Genomic DNA, 21,016 nt, shown 5'->3' on the forward strand with positions numbered 1-21,016 from the left:
ATTCACCAAAGGAAAACACCCACAGGGAAAATATCGTTGGAAGACAAATGCCTAAAGTGTAACAATGTGAAGTGCTATATGTAAGCTTTGACATGAAGGGGAGTAGCCATATTTTCTGTGACATCTGGAAAGCCCAAAAATAATAAGTCATTTGATGTCAAGAGTCTACGGTAAAGTCAACAAATATCATCTGTCCCAATCAGAAAGTAGGTGATATAATCTCTAAGACATCAAAGGAGTAGCTACATATCTGATGGTCATCATTTCCCGCCATGCCAGAATCTCTTGGTCAAAGTTTAATGCTACAGTAAAATGCCTGCTGATCATAAACAGAATGAAAACAACTCTTTACGAAACAAAGGAGGTAAATACGAGATCACCATATCACCAATCACTGAAATACGTGTCAGATTTTATATGGGTCTTAGTGTGCATTCATAATTCTTCTTATATTTAGATCTGCAACAATTAAGCATGTCCAATACAAAGTAATGTACATATAGTAAACATGCCTTTGTACCTATTTCAAATTTCAATTCCATTTGTAATTCAATGCTGCTTCATAACTGGTATAGAAGTCTTTTTGCTCCCGTTTATTTTATTGTGTTTTTTGTTTTTTGTTTTGTTTTTTGTAGTTTTTTTCTTTCTTTTTTTTCGAAAATATAATATCGATGCTAGACACCTTCTTGACATAGAAATAAACAATATCCTTACAACGTTTTCCAGATATCCAACACATCCTTACAGTGTGTAACCGGTATTGTTCAATCTGTTTATATATACAGCTGTATAATCAAACGCATGTTTTCCGAATTCTGCAAAATGCAGGTTTAAAAAACAACAACAAGAAAATGCCTCATGCATATAGATTACTGGTTATTAGATGCCGCATTGGTTTAGTCCCTATCAGCCAACTTAATAATATGACAAGAGACGCCGCTACTCGAGTAGTATCTTTAAATGAAGAGAGATGAGGACCCATATTGTCAAATGAGATAACTTATGTAGAGATGTCGTTTGAAATTCTCGGTAATGGCGGAAGGATGGACTATATCTACCCGGAATATAACTGTCATTCAATTAGCATATGGGAGACAACAATGTTTACAGAAAGATTACTCTTGATATGAAATATGAAAACTGACAAAATTATCACGATTTCGTGTAATACAAGATATATCTACCACGTCCAACTGATTAACATAGTGACTCTAACACATACCGTGTATCTATTAATCAATATAAGGTTATCAAAGTTTATCACCAAAAATTGACATTGAGATATGGCAGTGATGCTAGTGTGGATTTTAGGGCGCTGTTTAAGTCTTACATGTAAACTATTTGTGACCGTCGATTCATGACATGACATAGAGAAAACACTTAGAAAAACAAGTGAATACTGTATTATTGTTAGGATTCCTTGTTTTAGGCAGGATCAAGTATGGGTGATACGCAGCTATTTATAACGATTCAAATTGTGAACAATTATAGTATATGCACACATAGTATTCGACTTTTAAGTAGAACTGAGACTAGGTTGGTGTTGATATGGTCAGTATAATTATTTGAATATTTTGATAGACAAACTAATGTAAAAAAGGTAGAAAATACACTGAAGCATGTCTACACTGCTAAATGTGTCTTAGAAAATGTCACGTGACGTATTCAAAAGACCACGTCGCACTTCATATAATCGTAAAAGTTTGGGCTACGTCAATTACGCCGAATGAATACTGGACTCGTGACAATTATATCTTTATTTCAAGAATATCGTTATGAAATTAAACATATAATGAAAAATAAACCACCGATTCCTTTATACCTCTCTCCATAATCCGAACGTTTACGGAGCTGCTATATATGGGGTTTTTTTTATAGTTGACTTCGCCTCTGTTTATCACTGTGGAATCTATAGTGAGTACATAAACTTGTTTGTTTTGAGCTCTCGACATGTGAAAAAAAAATATATAAAAAAAAAATAAAAACAGATACGCAACATATTGATCCATTTTGTGTTTTGTTGGTTTAATTGTTTTAACGACACACCTTTTAGCGAATAATGTTTTAATAACTGTGAATATTAAAAGATAAAACTCCAAACACTGAATACATCAAACAGTTGCTTTACTGATTCAGAAGAGACATGTTTTTGGTTTGGTTTTATTAGTTTAACATCCTATTAACAACCATGGTCATATAAGGACGTGCCAGGTTTGTTGGTGGAGGAAAGCCGGAGTACCCGGAGAAAAAACCACAGAACATTGGCCAGTACCTGGCAACTGCCCCACATGGGATTCGAACCGGTATCCCAGAGGTGGAGGCTTGTGGTTATATGTCGAGACATCTTAGCCATTCGGCCACCGCGGCCTCTGAAGAAGAGAAATGAACCCCATCATTTTACAATGCTGAGACGTTTTTAATAATTGTTACATTTCTGTTTTTTTTTTTTTCATATTCATAAGTGTGAATAATTATGGAGAACGTGTGTAGTGCTTACCGGATGTTCTTACTTAAGTTGGCAAGTAAAGTGGTGGACATTAAACATGTAATCCGATCATGATATTGGTCCAAAGCCAATATTGCCAGGTAATCAAAATGTATTTTAAATGTCTTTTTAAACTGTACATTATTTGCATCCGTTAATTTGATGAGCATTTCGGACCACTTATCACTAAAAGGAAACCTGTTAGATAATGTAAATCCTTAGGGAAGATATCTTTAAGGTTGTAAACCTTTGAGAAGTCAAAATGTCCTTATTGAACTTTTGTTCTCTTTTTTTTGAAATATGAGGTCATACCATAGAAGAAAAATTAAGAAAAGCATATGTCCGTGTGTCTGTTTTTGCGCTATTGCCATTCAAAGATACTTAATTGACAAATATTGGATTTTATGGGAATTATGTCGTTTTGACCATATACACAAGATATTAAAGCCATAATTTCCTGATGAGGTGTTTGATATGCACGGATGTTTGCAGAATTTATTTTCTAGTGGTCTTCTTTAACAATATTCAGGTATGATTAAATTGACATCATATATTTTCTTAGAGGAATTACATTTGCTACACCTACCCCTTAATTTTGAGCTACAAAATGCACCATTTTAGCCATTTTTGCCATATTTAACCCTTTATAGAAACAGTGCTTGTATTAAACTTTAGAAAATATTTCATTTATCATTAGGAAAGGATTGCTGTTTCTAAATCCAGGCATAAAAATGGGGCCCGTGTGCATATTTTTGCCCGATTTAAATGTTTATTATTTTTCTGTATTTTAGAGTAAAAAATCATATGCTTAAATTGCCATTAAATGTAAAGTGACAAAATCGTTTCATTTCACACATCCATGCTTAATATTTTAATTACTACGAACCTAGTAAAGATTTAAAGCAAAAATGTGCTCGATAAACCTAAACACAATGGCGCAATGATCATTTAAGTAAAAACAATTTAAGCAAAAAATGGTAAAACTTTGGCTCTACGCAAAGCGAAAAAATGCACATTTTAAAAATGGTCGGCAATCGGATCATTTCTTAAAATCCCCGTTTAACAAAACGAATTGGAACGATTAGGGTTTTTTTAGCTCTGGCCGGTGAGCTTATGTAATGGCGCGGCATCCATCGTCCGCCAACCGTCGTCCGTCAACTTTTCAAACAAAATCCCAAGTAGTCATAAACGAGTGAATGGATTTTCACCAATTTGGTCTGCAGCTTCCTAGAGTGAAGGGGAACCAATCTTGTATAAACGGTGACCCTGGTCGTCCAGGGGCCTGAGAGGCGGGGCCCAATAGGGGAAATATAGCAAATTCTCTAAAATTATTCTTCTTCTGTAGGAATGAAGGGATTTAGTTCTAATTTGGTCTGAAGCTTCCTTGGGTGAAGGGGAACCAATTTTTGTATAAACGCTGGGTCAGGTCCCCCCAAGGGTCCTGGAGGGCGGGACCCTATATGGAAATATAGCAAATTCTTTAAATTCCTTCTTCTTCCGTAGGAGTGAAGGGAATTAGTTCTATTTTGGTCTGAAGCTCCTTTGGGTGAAGGGAAACCCATTTTATAAAAACGATGGGTCAGGTCCCCCCAGGGGCCTGGAGGCGGGACCCTTCTCTGTAAACTTTTGAGTGATAAGTTACACCAAAATAGGTGGCACCACAACTGCCTCCTTTTTTTGGTGCAATGTTACACCAAATTTTTAGGTCACACCACTGGTGTAAAGTTACACCACTGGTGTTAAGTTCCACCAAAAAAGGAGGCAGCTGTGGTGCCACCTTTTTTGGTGTAACCTTAATCCTAAAAAAATTGTGTAACGTTACACCAAAAAAGGAGGCAGCTGTGGTGCCACCTCTTTTGGTGTCAACTTAATCTAGGATAGGTGTAACCTTCATCCAAAATAGGTGTAACCATTTTCCTAAATTGGTGTAAACTTCATCCAAAAAAGGTGTAACCTCATCCAGGATCGGTGTAACCTCATCCCAAATTGGTGTAACCTGCATCCAAAATAGGTATAACCTTCATACAAAATAGGTGTAACCTTCATCCAAAATTGGTGTAACCTTCATCCAAAATAGGTGCAACCTTCATCCCAGGTTGGTGTAACCTTCATCCCAAATTGGTGTTTCCTTCATCCAAAATTGGTGTAACCTTCATCCAAAATAGGTGTAACCTTCATCCCAAATTGGAGTAACCTTCATCCAGTTTCGGTGTAACCTTCATCCCAAATGGGTGTAACCTTCATCCAATATCGGCGTAACCTTCTTCCCAAATTGGTGTCACCTTCATCCAAGATCGGTGTAAAGTTCATCCCAAATCGGTGTAACCTTCATCCAAGATCGGTGTAATCTTCTTCCCAAATTGATGTTATCTTCATCCATGATCGGTGTAACCTTCTTCCCACATTGGTGTAACCTTCATCCAAGATCGGTGTAACCGTCTTCCCAAATTGTGTGGTTCCTGTACACGTTTGTTTATAGCACCATCTACATCCTGAAAAAAATACAAAACAAACCAAAAAGCATCTTGTTCTTCTTAATGTAACACGTCATAAGATGGTTTGGTGTAAAGTAACACCACTGTGGTGTAAGGTAACACTTCAAACGAAGATCTGTAAAGTGTAAAGTAACACCGCTGAGGTGTAAGGTTACACTTTCAAGTTATGATTTGGTGTAAAGTAACACCACTGTGGTGTAAGGTTACACTTCAAACGAAGATCTGGTGTAAAGTAACACCGCTGAGGTGTAACGTTACCGTTTCAAATTAGACTTTGGTGTAAAGTAACACCACTGTGGTGTAAGGTTACACTTTCAAGTTAGGATCTGGTGTAAAGTAACACCAATTCTAAAGCAAGTTGGTAGCTTGTGTTCTTAGACTGAAATAGGTTGGCGATTCAGGCCCAATGGGCCTCTCGTTTCAGAATAGCAATACATGAATGTCCTCTCACAGGAGGAGACATATTCGTCGTTCGCAGATTCAATTACACAAATACACATGTGCCATCACATACACGTAATGTTAGAGTTATAAATAATATATGCTGCTATTGTCAATAAAGACAACGAATTGGATGTATGTTACCATTATTTCTCAGAGCATTCACTGATTTTGTTAATACATGTATATCAACAACCCATTCGGACGATGTTGCTGTTGATTGTTGTGTCTATTGTAAAAAGAGTGAAATTTTATTAAAATCACAAAGTACATATCACACATGTTCACATATTCACATATATTCAACAAAAACAAAATCGGCATCTGCAGAGTGTTTGGTAAGCAATTTTCATAGCAATTTGTATACAACTAGAGCAGCGGTACGTACAAGGGATTTTTTTGTCATCAGTGAGGATTTCCGTTCATTATTACAGGTTAATTATTATGACCTTTAAAATTGTTTTAATTTAGGGTAGCTCCTAACACCTTCTACCCATGCATACAATTATCGAGTAACTTGAAATATTTCAATTGCTATTTTCGTGTGAAATTGTCGTAAATTATTATTACTATAACTTAAAATACGCAATTGTAAGAATGATAATCGTTTTTTTGTGTGTAAGTATTGAAGTTATCAAAATACGCTTAAACCCTTATTAGGTATCATGTATTTTATGAGAGATTGATACACTATTACGGAAATAATTTATGAAACGAATACTAGCCCAGAAATCGCCATCTTATGATTTGACTATGTTAACGTTATAACAACATCAAACTCCATTAATTACATCAGTTACAATAATAATTCCCTCCAGTATAGGTTGGAATAATAATTTAACCGAGACGCATACACTGATATAGTTTGTGATAAAAACTCGAAGCGCATGCCTGTTGACGTCCAAATACTACATTATGCATATCTCACTCGTATCAGAAGACATATAAAACCGACCACCTGGGGTGGGCACAGTAATACACATGTAATACCGGATACCGGCAGTTTGACGTCCGCAGGTATGATATCATCGTCATTCTATTATACTTATTTTAATTGATTTAGATAACATTTCAATTTGATATTCTACTGAATATTAGTTTACATTTCAGTAAATGATAGAGACAATTTATACTTCTTGTCAATTATGGTGATAACATGCTACTTTATTGTTTATCTTGTTGTTCGGTCGTAATCCATTTCTTTAGAAACTGAAATATGACACGTTTTTTAAACCTATCAAATGATGGTAGTCAGATTCAAGAGTACAACTGACAAAATATACAATGTCATCTCGTGATGTCCTCTTTGCTAACTGCGCATTCCAGCCAGATAGACGACAATGTTAACAGTACAATGTCATGGGGATTATTTCCTAAAAATGGTTTTCAAATTAATGTAGATATCTGTATTAACCATTGCGTATTATTACTATACGATTTACATTTAAATCATATAGTCATTACTTTAAGTTTTTAATTGGCCGAAAATTTATCGATCATTGCCTATTATTCCAATCAATTAAAAAGGCAAACTCGTTATGATACTTTTTTATTTGGAATAATTTGAAACCACAAAGATATAGATGTGGTCTGTATAATGCTGTGATCTTAGGATTTCGCTTTCTCCGTATCGGTAGTGATCTATTCTTAGCAATATCTTGTTAGCTTTATTAACTAGAACAAATGTCGTATGAAGTATAGCAAATCAGAAGATCAGAACCGCGACTGTAATGAATTAGAACTACTTATCCAGAAAATGGCGTTAAATTATGGTGGCTGATTACGGCCATCTCGTGTTGTTGTGTTGTCGCCTTGTCGTGTTGTCGCCTTGTCGAGTTGTCGCGGTCTCAAACTGCGGCAACCCGAGATTTAACAGTTAAAATGTCGACTTGTCGCGTTTTCGAACCGCGACAAGTCGACAACACGACAAGACGACAAGTCGACAACACGACAAGTCGACATTTCAAACACGCTAATTAGCGCGTACAGAATCTCGTGTTGTCGCGGTAAAATGTCGACTTGTCGTGTTGTCGAGTTGTCGACTTGTCGTGTTGTCGCCTTGTCGTGTTGATAGAGATAGTCCAGGGGTATTGTAATCGTTATGAGCGGAACCCATGCAATACTTGTCAGTCTTGATAAGGATATTCATAATATCTATTACTTAGATATGATTAGAAATCCAAACGCACCCGATATTTTGTCGCGAAGGTTTAAAACTGTAGTACACTCGACATGCCGTTAGTTGGATAAGGCACAGCTACTGCCACATATGTATGTTACACAGGGGCTCTTCCCCTAAAATTAATGGAACTTTCATATGTATACATGGAGGATAAGAGTATTCCACCCGAGGGGTCAACAAATGTTGTAAAACCCAAAGCTTGCCGAGTGTTTTACCACATTTTATGACCAGAGGGTGGAGTATCCCCTATCCTCCATGTATACATATGAAAGAGTATTTTTTTCTCTCATATCATTATATCAGATTTCCGTTAAAATAACTTCCGGTCATTCATTTTACTTTTTTTTTCAGAATTTGTATTACATAATTTCATATAAGATAAATATATATTCTTAAAGAGTATACCCGTTTATGGCAAACTGAAACTTTGCGGACGAAACAAGATAATTTTGTCGTATCTTATCCAGGTGGATGTATAATTCTCTGAAAAATAATTTGTGACCCTGACCGATTTTTTCCCTGTACCCAATCACATCGTACACGCATGTGAACATTCGCGAAATCTATAACGCCGATATTCAGAACGAAAGAAAAATCAAAGAGAAATGATTGATTTTATGTGTTACAGGTATTTCAATTTTAAATATAACATTGTTGACATTTTTAAGAAATGTAGCGGAAAAAAATACTGTTTTGTCACTATAGTCAAAGCATTGCGCCATACGTGACGTAACGACTTTCGTCGGAATTCCATTCATATATTGGTGATAAAGCCTACTCTGAATCGCTCTCGGTCACTATGATTAGACGATATTTTGGTTCTGGAGTTTGTTTTGGTATATTATCATTTATTTCATATAGGATCGACCAAGATTTTGATACGAATGTCCGACCTTTGTTGTGATACAGGATTATGTATTTAAAGGGACAATTCAGTCTAAGAGTGTTCTAATATTTGCACATATATCGGACACAAACTAGTTCTAATGGAAATAATATTGGTTAGTATTACTGTGATATGCTAGAAAAGCCAATGGCGGTGATATGTGTGCAAGGTAAATTGCCTCAAAAATCATTTCACCAACTCCTCAATGGTTATGTATTTTATTTGTTTAACGTTCGTGATATTGGCTGGGGTATTGGTACAGCGTACATATTAGTTCTTAATCGTATTGCTATAACCATTTAGAATGTCAACGGTATCAATTAAAATACTTCACAATGATGTAGACTTTGTCAATATTTCATGTTATACATATGTTTCATAAGGGATGTAGAACAATACATGTATGTCATATTTTTGCTTCTTGTTAGCGTTATTGAATTGTCATTCTTGTTTAGAAGCGAAGAGGAGGACTGTTCTCGCTCAGATGGTAGGATACCGTACGCTATGTGTTTTTCATGTTTGAAATCGTAAATTTGTGTCTATCATTCAGAGTTCTATAATCATTCAGCAATGTTGTGTTTTTGTGGCCAGTATGTTAACAGCAACCTGGCAGTAGGGGTCCTACGGGACATGATAGTCCCGTACTGCCAGGTCATGTGTGTCCCGTCATTTTTGGACTAGCCGTACGGGTTGGACACGTTCACAACAGACACAGGGGTATGCAAAATATTCAATAATGATTATGTATACTAGGCCTAGTCGATAAACATGTACATCATATCCTAAACGAATACGATACACGGTACTGATACATGATCAAATATTATATTAACAGCATATGCATGCCCCTGTGCAACAGGTAGGCCTAGATGACGTATAAACAGTTGTCTCCATGCTAATGTCATAGAGGAATTTGATGAGATGTTCTTTGTTGTTATATAATTGTATATTTTACCTATAGATGTGTTGATAAGTTTAAAATCTACCCTAAGGCATTATGGTCTTATTTTTGTGGAGTGAGCGACAGTTACACATTATTCACATGTCAAAGTGTTTATAACCTTCCTTGAGGCAATGGTGCCATTGATAAGCTTAAGTAGATATATTTCATATCAAACTGTCGATATATTGTCAAGTCGTTTAATTGTGATAATATCTTTATGCTATTAATCTTGATTACATCCGGGTTTACCTATTGGACAATGGTCATTTTATTATAAAAAAACCCATGTCTGATTTATGAACGTCAGTTGGATTCCCAACCTTCAAAGCGGTCACTACGGGTATTTCTTGGATTACCAAATACATAGTGAACTGTGTGTGAACATTATTCAAATTCGGAACTTTTATAAGGTGGATCGCCATCTACGGACAACTAATTCGGTGTCTTCGTTGGATTACCAATACAAGTGAACTTTCATTTTATTTCTATGTAATGTGCCACATACGTTTGATATATGAGAAAGAAATACAAGAGAAAATCAAATACCAATTGAATTCTTCGTTTTGTGTCCTGCAATTATATACTCGTTACCAACGGTCCGAACCGAACCTGACAATAACACACATTTTCTTTATTAAAATTGGTGAGAGAATCCGGAGTAACTTGCCACTGGTAAGCCAAGTTACGCACAAGATCCCCGGGAACCTCAGCGAGACCCCAACGAAATGTCGTACCAAAGAGCATTCCCCTCAACGACACGAACAACGTTTCTACCAAATCTACCTTTCAACCGAAGATGGACACGTTCACCTGACGAAGCCTGTCAAACAACGGCTACAAGGCACCAGGGACCCCCCAATGTCATCAATCGGTCCAAAATCGTCGCCTTGGAATCAGTGTTTTAGATGTGGTAAGTGGGTATTCCATTGTTTTCAAGAGCACGTTAAAATCACTTGTCAGGCAAAATCAGCCCAATGTTTCAAATGTGGCAAATTCGGACATTTCTCACGGGCTTGTTTTTCAAAGCGCCCTATTTCGGACCAATCAAACCAAAATCGTAAATCAAAAAGTAAATTTCACAAAAGCAGGGACGCAAAACGCATGTCAGAGTTCATCTTACGAAAATCAATCGTATGTGCATTTCCATTTTCGGACCTTTCTGACTCAGAATTCACCAAAATAAACAAAAGAAATCAAATTCAAGTGCAAATTGTAACACCGATCAAAAGCAACAATGGCACAAATGTAAACGAGCTGGAAATTAAAGAGCTCAAAATCACCAATGGAAATCTTGAAGCGGAAAATGAACGCTTGAAATTAGAACTAAACGAGAATCAAACTTATACCAATGAGTTAAGAGTAAGCTTTGCAGAAACTTTTAATTTGTACCAGAGTGAACATGAGCGTTTTAAAACGGGAGAATGCATTTTTTGAAAAAAGAAACAACGATAAATCTGGTCAAATAGATCGTCTCGAAAAAGATAAAACAAAATACAAGGAAACAATCGCTAATCTTGAAAGCAAGATTCAGAATTTCGAAAGAGAAAATTCGCTTGTAAATTCTCAAACGCCTCGACAAAATTGTCAATATTACGCACCTCCCAATCATAACCAATCATTTCGGCCAAATCGAAGACGAAGAAATTTTGGAAATCAATTCGGCTATTATTAAATTTTTAGCGGTTTTGCTTAACCCATGCTTAAGCTAATTTTACTTCTAGATTTGAAGAAGTAAATGAAATTCAATGACAGTCTCTTGAAAACAACAGTATCCACTTTTATTACATGTGTGTTAATTTGATGGACAATCTATTGAATGAACGTTATACAGTTGAGAAAAGCCTAGGTGTATTTAGATTATCAACTCTGACTGACAGAGTCTTCCTGAGCGAGAAGGAAGTTGTCATAGAGGAATTTGAGATGTTCTTTGTTGTTATATAATTGTATATTTTACCTATAGATGTGTTGATAAGTTTAAAATCTACCCTAAGGCATTATGGTCTAACTTTTGTGGAGCGACCGACAGTTACACATATTATTCACATGTCAAAGTGTTTATAACCTTCCTTGAGGCAATGGTGCCATTGATAAGCTTAAGTAGATATATTTCATATCAAACTGTCGATATATTGTCAAGTCGTTTAATTGTGATAATATCTTTATGCTATTAATCTTGATTACATCCGGGTTTACCTATTGGACAATGGTCATTTTATTATAAAAAAACCCATGTCTGATTTATGAACGTCAGTTGGATTCCCAACCTTCAAAGCGGTCACTACGGATATTTCTTGGATTACCAAATACATAGTGAACTGTGTGTGAACATTATTCAAATTCGGAACTTTTATAAGGTGGATCGCCATCTACGGACAACTAATTCGGTGTCTTCGTTGGATTACCAATACAAGTGAACTTTCATTTTATTTCTATGTAATGTGCCACATACGTTTGATATATGAGAAAGAAATACAAGAGAAAATCAAATACCAATTGAATTCTTCGTTTTGTGTCCTGCAATTTATACTCGTTACCAACGGTCCGAACCGAACCTGACAATAACACACATTTTCTTTATTAAACTAACACAAATTAATCCGCGCGCGTGAAATGCCATGTAAGACAGATTTTTCTTTCATACCTAGGGATGTAATACTGGCTGGTCTAGGGCAATACATTCATGTCGCCTGAAGCTATATTGCATGGCTACCCAAATAACTATTTTCTCGCTTAATTTTCACATTTTTTTTCACCAACTTGACTGGTTTTACTATAAAAGATGCAAACAACGAAAGTTGTATTGAAAATATCATGTAATTTTTCATATATTGAAAATTGACTTGCAGTCGTGGTTTTTTCTTCGAATTTAATTCAAAATGGCGGATATTATAGTTGTAAAATTGCAATAAAACCTCGAGGTATGACAGAAAAATACTCTTTCATAAGTGGATATGAAGGATAGGGATATTCTACCCTCGGGATCACAAAATGTTGCAAAAACCTCGGCAAGCCTCGGGTTTTACTACATTTTGTGACCCTCGGGTAGAATATCCCTATCCTTCATATCCACATATGAAAGAGTCTTATAATCTTACATAGCTGTCTTACATGGGCAAACCCTTTATAACATAGCGTGATATGAGAGAAGGATATATATCCTTGATAAGAAGTGCGTGCACCTTCCACTGATGAAACGCCCTTTTTTATTCAGATTTGTCAAGGTGTCCACTAATAAAGATAAACATGCAGATGTTGTGCATTTTCCTTTGTGTATACGTCTTTCATTATGTATCAGTGGACGAAGTAACTGCAGATGTGCCGACAACGCCAAACCCGTTAGGTTATATCATCGCATCAAAATGTGGTTTGTTACCAAAAGTTAATACCAAAAGATTTTTTAATCACACCTATATTCCTTTTTTAATAAAATTTAAATTATGTTTTAGATGATTTCTGTCATTAAAGTTCACTTTTATACACTAACCCATCATGTCTTAAAAAATAAAATAATAAAAATAAAATAATAATATGCGGGGGCGCATATTTAAAATGTTATATCGGGCATCGATAAGTATTTTATCGTTTATCACAGTCAATTGTATCAAAAATTGGTTATAATTAATTTGCTAATATGAAAATATATTTTAACATTAATTAGCCTGCAATTCGGCTGGAACAATAACCTACACGCACTCAAAAGCAGATGTTAAGTCGGTTACCACATCTTGCGGTACAGCCAGCCTGAACCAAACTGCGAAGACGGTGACAATAACGGGGTGCCAAGTAGTGAGTGTATTTATTAAGCGTATTTATTTTGTTTATCTTCTGCGGTACGTATGCACTCAGGCCTATTGTAACAAGGAAATCTTTGTTTGAGTAAAGTTCATATGTTTTAAAAGTATTTAACATGAATGGAAACTGTCTCTAATAACAATGCGTTACAGAACTTTGACAGAATTTCAGCGGATAATTTGGCATTTGATAATATAAGACTCTTACATATGTGGATATGAAGGATAGGGATAGTCTATCGAGGTTCACAAAATGTTGTAAGACCCGAGGCTTGCCGAAAGTTTTACCAAATTTTATGATCCCGAGGGTAGAATATCCCTATCCGTCATATCCACGTATGAAAGAGTATATTTTCTCTCATACCTCGACGTTTTATTGAAATGTATTACTATGGTTTTTCTGCCATTTTGAAATCAATTCTAATGAAAACGGGACTGCAAGTCAATTCTCCATACATGAAAATTACGTGATATTTTCAACTCAATTCCCGTTGCTTGTATCTTTTCAAGTAAAAACAAAATAATTTCTGAAAAACCTTGTTAAAATTGTACCCAAAAAGTATTAACTTTATTAACGCTATGACGTAACGAGGCTTTATTGCATGGGTAACCATGCAATACATCCTCAGGCGACACAAGTAAATTGCCTTAGACCAACCAGTATTACACGTGTAGGTATGAGAGAAAACGTGTTATTAAAATGTATGCTGTTCAAAAGACTAAATGGTCTATTTAGAGAGAAAACGTTGTGGCTCATATTCCTCAGAGAGACGACTTTGACAAAAACAGAACTAGGCAAATAATAACTAACAAGATATCATCCCAGTAAGACGGCTACCGATGACAAATCATTATCTTTCAACTCAAAGAAATAGTTTTTTCTTTTCTTTTCACTTATTTACTTTTCCTTTAGAATCTTTTATACCATGAGGACACTACCCATGAGCACTTAACAAATTCAAGACGGAAACATCTGTGCATGAAGTAAATGAGAAAGATCAAAAGTAGCAAACTACATTGTCAAAATCGTAGGGGCCTCGAGGATTCTATAAATGAAATTTTGACAACCGTCCCTTAAATAACGTTTGAGAAACAGTGTTAACAAAATACAACAATCAAATTCCAAGAGAGCTGTCTGTCTGCCATCTTGTTGAATTATCGGTTCCAATATGCATCACTATGGCATAAGGGGACACTATGTATTTATACTAAAGACAGGATTCTTTAGTACTTGCCGAAAAACAGCGGTAACAAGAATTTGATACGGACGGATCATATAGACCACAGAGTACAGGCGATTTGAAAAATACCAAAATGAAGAAAAAATCCGAATATACAAGATGTAACAAATACGAAAAAGGGAATGATAAAAATCTACAATGTTTACTAACATATTTTCAATGTATCGATTTTTTGTTGTAGGGAAATACGACAATTATTCATTTGTATAATACTGTTCCGACACCTGCAACCGTGAAAGATCCTGCTGGTGACATTGTTTTGAAATGCACTTTTGGTAACGGGAAATATAAGGCGCAAGTTTCGTTTTCGGAAAGGTAACTTTTCGCAATACTCTACCATCACTGCATTTTAACATATGTTTCTTGTTTTCAATGGTGATATCTAATAAATATGAAAAATATTGTCTTTTTTGACAGTGGTACTGCTGCTACACCCGTTACAGCAAAACTATCTATTCAGCTTTCGATGTCATTATATAACAACGGAACAACTACGGCAACAACAACTGTTGTTATAGGTACAACATATGACTTGAAGATTACTGGTGCTGGTGCGTATATAATCTATTTATATTTCTTTAAAATTCCTTTGACGATATTATTTATTGGTGATTTTTCGAATACATTGTTATTCGATACTTTGTTAAAGCCCCATTATCTTTTGGGGTGAAAAAATATCGTCATGAAGTACCAAACTTTGCTGAATGGTAGAGCATATATCCTTATGAAATATCCGCTAATAAAAATGCCCAACAGTTCCATGTTTTTCAAAAACAATAGAAAACCCCTCTTCGGAGAGGGGGGAATCCGCAGTTCCGCCCCAGAGCCAAAACAATCTAGTACGCATGCGTTGGCACATAAAAAGTGGAATTTCCCTAACAAACTTCAACATCAAGTCGAACGCACTGAAGACTCATCACATACATCTCAGCGATTCTATTAGAACTATTCAAAAAGTTTTTGTTCTTGAATGGAAAGCAAGCATTTAGCAAACTTATAATTACAATGGTAATTGCTGATTTTAATTGTTCTGTTGAAAGCCATTTTATAATTTGTGAGCTTGTTTAGTGCAAGGTAGCCAGGTCTTGTACAGACGAACAGTTTTAATATTACTTTTGCTACTAACAAAATAAAAAGGGTTTATGCAGACAGACGAACAGTTTTAATATTGCTTTTGCTACTAACAAAATAAAAAGGGTTTATGCAGAGATTGCTAAGCTCAAAGAAAAGACAAAGAAAATATTTCATATATTTCTCTGTTTTTCTATGTTCCGTTTTCTTTCCGCTTTTTGGTACGCACTGTCATTTGTTTTTGTGTCCCGTTAATTAGCATCTACGCATTGTCTGGTTATTATTGTTACACGATGGTAATCTAAATTAAATGAGAAATATAAACGTAATGTCTCGAACATAGTATACAACTACTACAGATATATTTGTTTCATCTGTAAATGGAACCAGATTTCATTTAAAATGCCCGATTAATTTTTTGAAAAGACTTGTCCTACACTGAAATCTGAACGGATGCAAGTGTAGCGGGATTGGACTGGGTCGATCATCGGTGACCTCAATTCGAACGTGGGTTGGTCAGTACACACATGTGCGCGGAGCGGATGCACGTGTGAGTACACCCCTCCCGTTACACAAGCGCTATGCTACCATGCTTTATCAGAAAGATGGCGTCCGAATCAGGACAGATTAAAGTATGTTTCCGTAATTCGTTTTAATATTACTTCAAAGAAAAAAAAGCGATGGTTGTTCAAGCGTTCTTTCTACACGACTATCCTGCAAGATGGCGTGAATTGCTTATGAAACTAAATGCATTTTTCAAGTAGCTCTATGTGTTTGAGATGTCGTCTGACTTGACGATATTACATCCTTGGGAGCCATGTGATTATATAATCTACGCTTAGATCCATATCGCCTTCGATAGATGAAACAAATTCACTTGTGTTCGATGGATACAATGTATTTGTGGTGACGCGGAACTGTCAACACGTGGATTATTAGCGGTGCATGTTTTATAATACACATGATTAAATACTCAAAGAACAAAGACAAGAGGATATGTTTATAACTGACCTCTATCAGAGGGTCTCACACCCGTCCACCCCAAAGGCTCGATCGTAGGACGAACATAGGCACAGAGGTAATGTTTACATTTGACACCCATCATTTTTAACAAAAATGAAAGCACGTCGCCCCGGTCGGGATATTTTTCCGTTTCTTTATACAATTGTTAATTTAAAAATTGTTTGAATCACATATAAATATAAAACATGTATATATTGTTTACATTTTTTCCAAAATTCTATGAAAAACAACAATATACACGTAATGTTTCTTTTGTCAAAATGTAAACAAAAGCCATGTGTTTCTTTTAAAAAAAGTAGTCCTTTTACGTTGCACAGAACATTTCCTTACGCAAGTTCAAAGTTCAATGTTACCATGCAGTTATGGTAAACAAAATCGGCTAGTATTAGCGTATAGTGACCAAGCTTAGCAAGTGTAAATATATATATATAATATATAAAATATCAAAGAAACACAATTTAACAAAGCATGACAATTTATTGACTCGTGCCCTATCCGGGCCTCGAACTCACGATCTACAGCACCCAATCGCCTAGCCAAACATATCTGCGCCTTCTACCACTGCGCCACATCCACATCCCCAAAAAAGGATGTTTCAATGACGAAGTGATAGTCGGTTCGATATGCTGACATGATCACTGTGGAAATTGTCAAATTAAATCTTTGGATCAACAACACATAGTGAATATGATACATTGTGTTTAGTAAATATTAAATATCAAAGAAACACAGTATCATAATATAGAATAAGAAGAAATATAAAGCAGTTATGATACATGTATATAGTAAGCTATTAGTCAACCTCTTTAAGTATGTTATATATTAATTGTGTTCTCTCAACTCTCAAATTATGAATAGATTAGTAGTATTATGATATTTTTTTATATATATATAGTTTGGGATAAATACTGTATTTATCTCAAATTATTACACGAGAGGAAAGGATATCAACCGATCATCACCAAAATTGACAAGGCCACGTGTTTATATTTGTACGATAAAATACCCCATATATTGTGCCCCATGTATGCATTTTAGTATTTACATCCACTATTTTTCGATTAATACGTATTTTGTACTAAGCTTTATATAACCTATACGTAACCTTTGATAGGACACATTTATAATCTGTGAAATCTGATATGTTTCATATACTAAAACAATTATATAACATTGTATTACCCAACGTTTGCTCAAAACTGCCCTCTCTCTCGGCCATGCTTGTTTCGTTTACTATATATCCGGGTATCGAACATATACGTATACACGAGATATTTCTAACTATGCAAACCAATCCGTGCTATTTTAAGAATTCTTTACTAATTGATTATTGCGTAATTATCTTTAATGGAAAGAAACCAAATGAAGAACCTTTTATAAGGGATGTTAATGTATATTTTAGCAAAGTTTGATGAAAGCATAATGGGACTTTAATGATAACGTATGGGTGAAAAGTTAAATCTGACAATGCATTTGAAAAATCCATCTGATAATTTCATCGAAATATAATGTTTTCCAAAATCGTTGCTGAGACACTGCCATATCATAATAGTGCCGTATCCGAAGAAGTGAGTAGCCATTTTGTTTGCGCTGCTTGGAAACCAGTGCTCTGATCGACCCCTATATAATGCACGGCAATTGTAACACGTGCATTCATACTTACTTCGGTAACATTTCAAACTGAAAATAAGCTTTGTATTGACCTTACAGTGTGTTATTGTAATAGGTACTATCAACTAGGTCCCAATAAATGCCCAGTAAGAGACAATAATCACTGATAAACCACTCCAATATGTAGTGGGTTCATGGTTTGAATTTACATGTAACATCAGTGTCCTTGTTAATTTGTATAAGACGCCCAAGATGTTCCGAATAGTTAATTTCCAGCAGAATACAACTAAGTAAATTGAAAGATAAGTTGAATGAATTTATGCCGAATTTGTTGTTAAGCGTGGAGAAATGGATATTGATATTTGGAATTTCATAATTTTATTTGATTATGTGGGGTTTCTATTTTAAGAAAATGCATCTTTTTAAAGAAATTATGCCTCTCGCGAAGACAAGCCCGAATACAACTTACAGGTAGGGATGGTGGACACCAGCTAGTTGTGCGTATATATAATGGTCCATTGGCTTTATATAAAGGTCGGTGAGTGCCTTGGGATGCTGTCAAAGAAAGACAATGCGGTCTTCGACAGAGGAATGCATCATAAACGATTCTGGAAATACTTTTTTTATCTTTAAGCTTTATAAGATACATAGTTAGTTTTTACAGTGTCTAAGTAAAATAAACTGCGACATTTTTAACCATTACGGTGTCCTATTGCTAATTAATGTATTCTTCTGGTCATTAAAAGAGTTTTCCTGATCCCGTTAATCAACTCAAATAACCACGGTAGCATATAACTAGAGGAACCATGTACGTCTCTTTTGCAAGTTATAAATACAAATGAGATAAATCGAAAAGTAGACGAAAGTGGCCATTCAATAATTATTAATTAGTTCTAACCATATTAATTACTATAGCGTACTTGCAGTAACAGTACCAGTAAAACGTAATGCAGATGGGTCATGTTGGCCAAATATTTTGTTTTTGGGGTTGGTCCCAACAACGCGGGGGAATAGTTTTGACTGTTGGCTGAGGACACACGTGCTTTGTTACCTTAATACTCCAGAAACATGAATATCTATATATTTCAATATATTGTTATGTTTATGAATGACTTGATGATTGAAAAGATGAATAACGAACCACTTAATAAACAATACATTAACATTATTATCTATTTAATGTGTCCGTGAATAAGATCTGGCCTATGGTGCCTTCCCGGTATAAATATTATTTTAATCTTATAATTCCGTGAAAATTCTCACTTCTCTCCTTATAACGTGCTTAGTTATTAAACTCTACATCTACCATTTAAAAAGACATACGTCTGAAGAAAACATGGTTGCGACGCTTAAATGTTAATGACGTAAACAATGACTGGTCGACAGTCAAACTATTGACCACAGTCAATCATTTCTAAATATATGTACGTCGTTAACATTTCAGGTAGTTTAATATGAAAGTGTTGAAAATAGCTTTAGTTTTATTTATATAATGTAATAGTGGTAGTAGTAGTTGTTGTTTTTGTTCAGTAATTTCCAAAAAAAAGGTTTAAAAACTACATACAATGTATACGCAATTTAACATTGTAAATTTTTCTACACTGTGACAAATACTAATATAAATCATTTTGAAAAACTTTAGACCAAAGAAACTTTAATATGTTTTTTTTATCAAAAACCGTATGTATAAGGCGTTTTCTTCGGTAAACATCAACACAATATGTGAAGGCAGGTTGACTTCCGACTGCGATGATCGTTAGGTCAGCACACGCGTTTTTCACTGACTTGGGGTCAAATGTGATATAGCATGTCCACTTGGACTGTACAAGTTAACGTGTATTTGTAGTTGATGTTTTACAATTTCCGCTTTACCACGCGAATATGTTCTACGCGTGTAGGCTGTTTTGTCCTGGGTAAGGAAGATATTTTACCCTCACTGGAAGTACAGGTATCTCTGTCCGGGTAAATCAGATTATTTCAATCGATACAAATCGGTTAATTATCCTACTCAACAAACCATCGGTTCAAAGCTCACCCGTCAGTCACATATATATGTATATCACTGGAGGGTTTAAGTCAATGTATTTATTGCGTCAGTGCTGGGTAGCATTTATCTGCGTCACATTTACATATTAACTTCGTAGTATATTGGATAAAATACAAATTATTATCGTTTCGGGTTATATGACGTTGCAGCCATCCTATACATTTTAAAAACGAAACGTCATTTTCAAGTCAAATATACTAGATTACACCATATAATAAAATCATGTTAAAAATTCCGAAGTACTAATTAAGCAGTTGCGATACATTACTTTCAAATACAACATATAGGCTATTAACGTTGATTTGTTTAACTATTTAATAGGAGATCATTTCATGAAATTAAAGAGCTGCCATGCGGATGCCAATAGCGACATGAAACATGCTGTTCCAGTTTATACTTCTGACAGGTTGGTAAAATGTTCATTTAAATTAAATATAAAATACTAAAAGAACGGAGAGCACAATTCATCTCACTTCTTGTAATACAGAAACAGCAAGTGATTAAGATTCGTATTATAGGAAATATAAATAACCAACATATGTTAGAGAATGTATTCTCTGTTTTTTAGTGACACGATAGATATCATGACTATACCTAATCCTACTCCTGCGCCTTCTGCTGGCATTGACAAACACCCATTGTTGGTAAAAATGACAGGTTTTCGACTAGTGCAATCGACCTCTGTGTATCTAGAATGTACCATCCAGTTATGTGACACGCCTGGCTGTCCAGTAAGTAATATTTCAACATATTTAACAGTTAAGAGAAATTTATTGAAACTATTGATTTTCAAATGATAA

This window comes from Argopecten irradians, unplaced genomic scaffold, assembly GCF_041381155.1.
Source record: "Argopecten irradians isolate NY unplaced genomic scaffold, Ai_NY scaffold_0560, whole genome shotgun sequence".
In the NCBI taxonomy this organism is placed as follows: domain Eukaryota; kingdom Metazoa; phylum Mollusca; class Bivalvia; order Pectinida; family Pectinidae; genus Argopecten; species Argopecten irradians.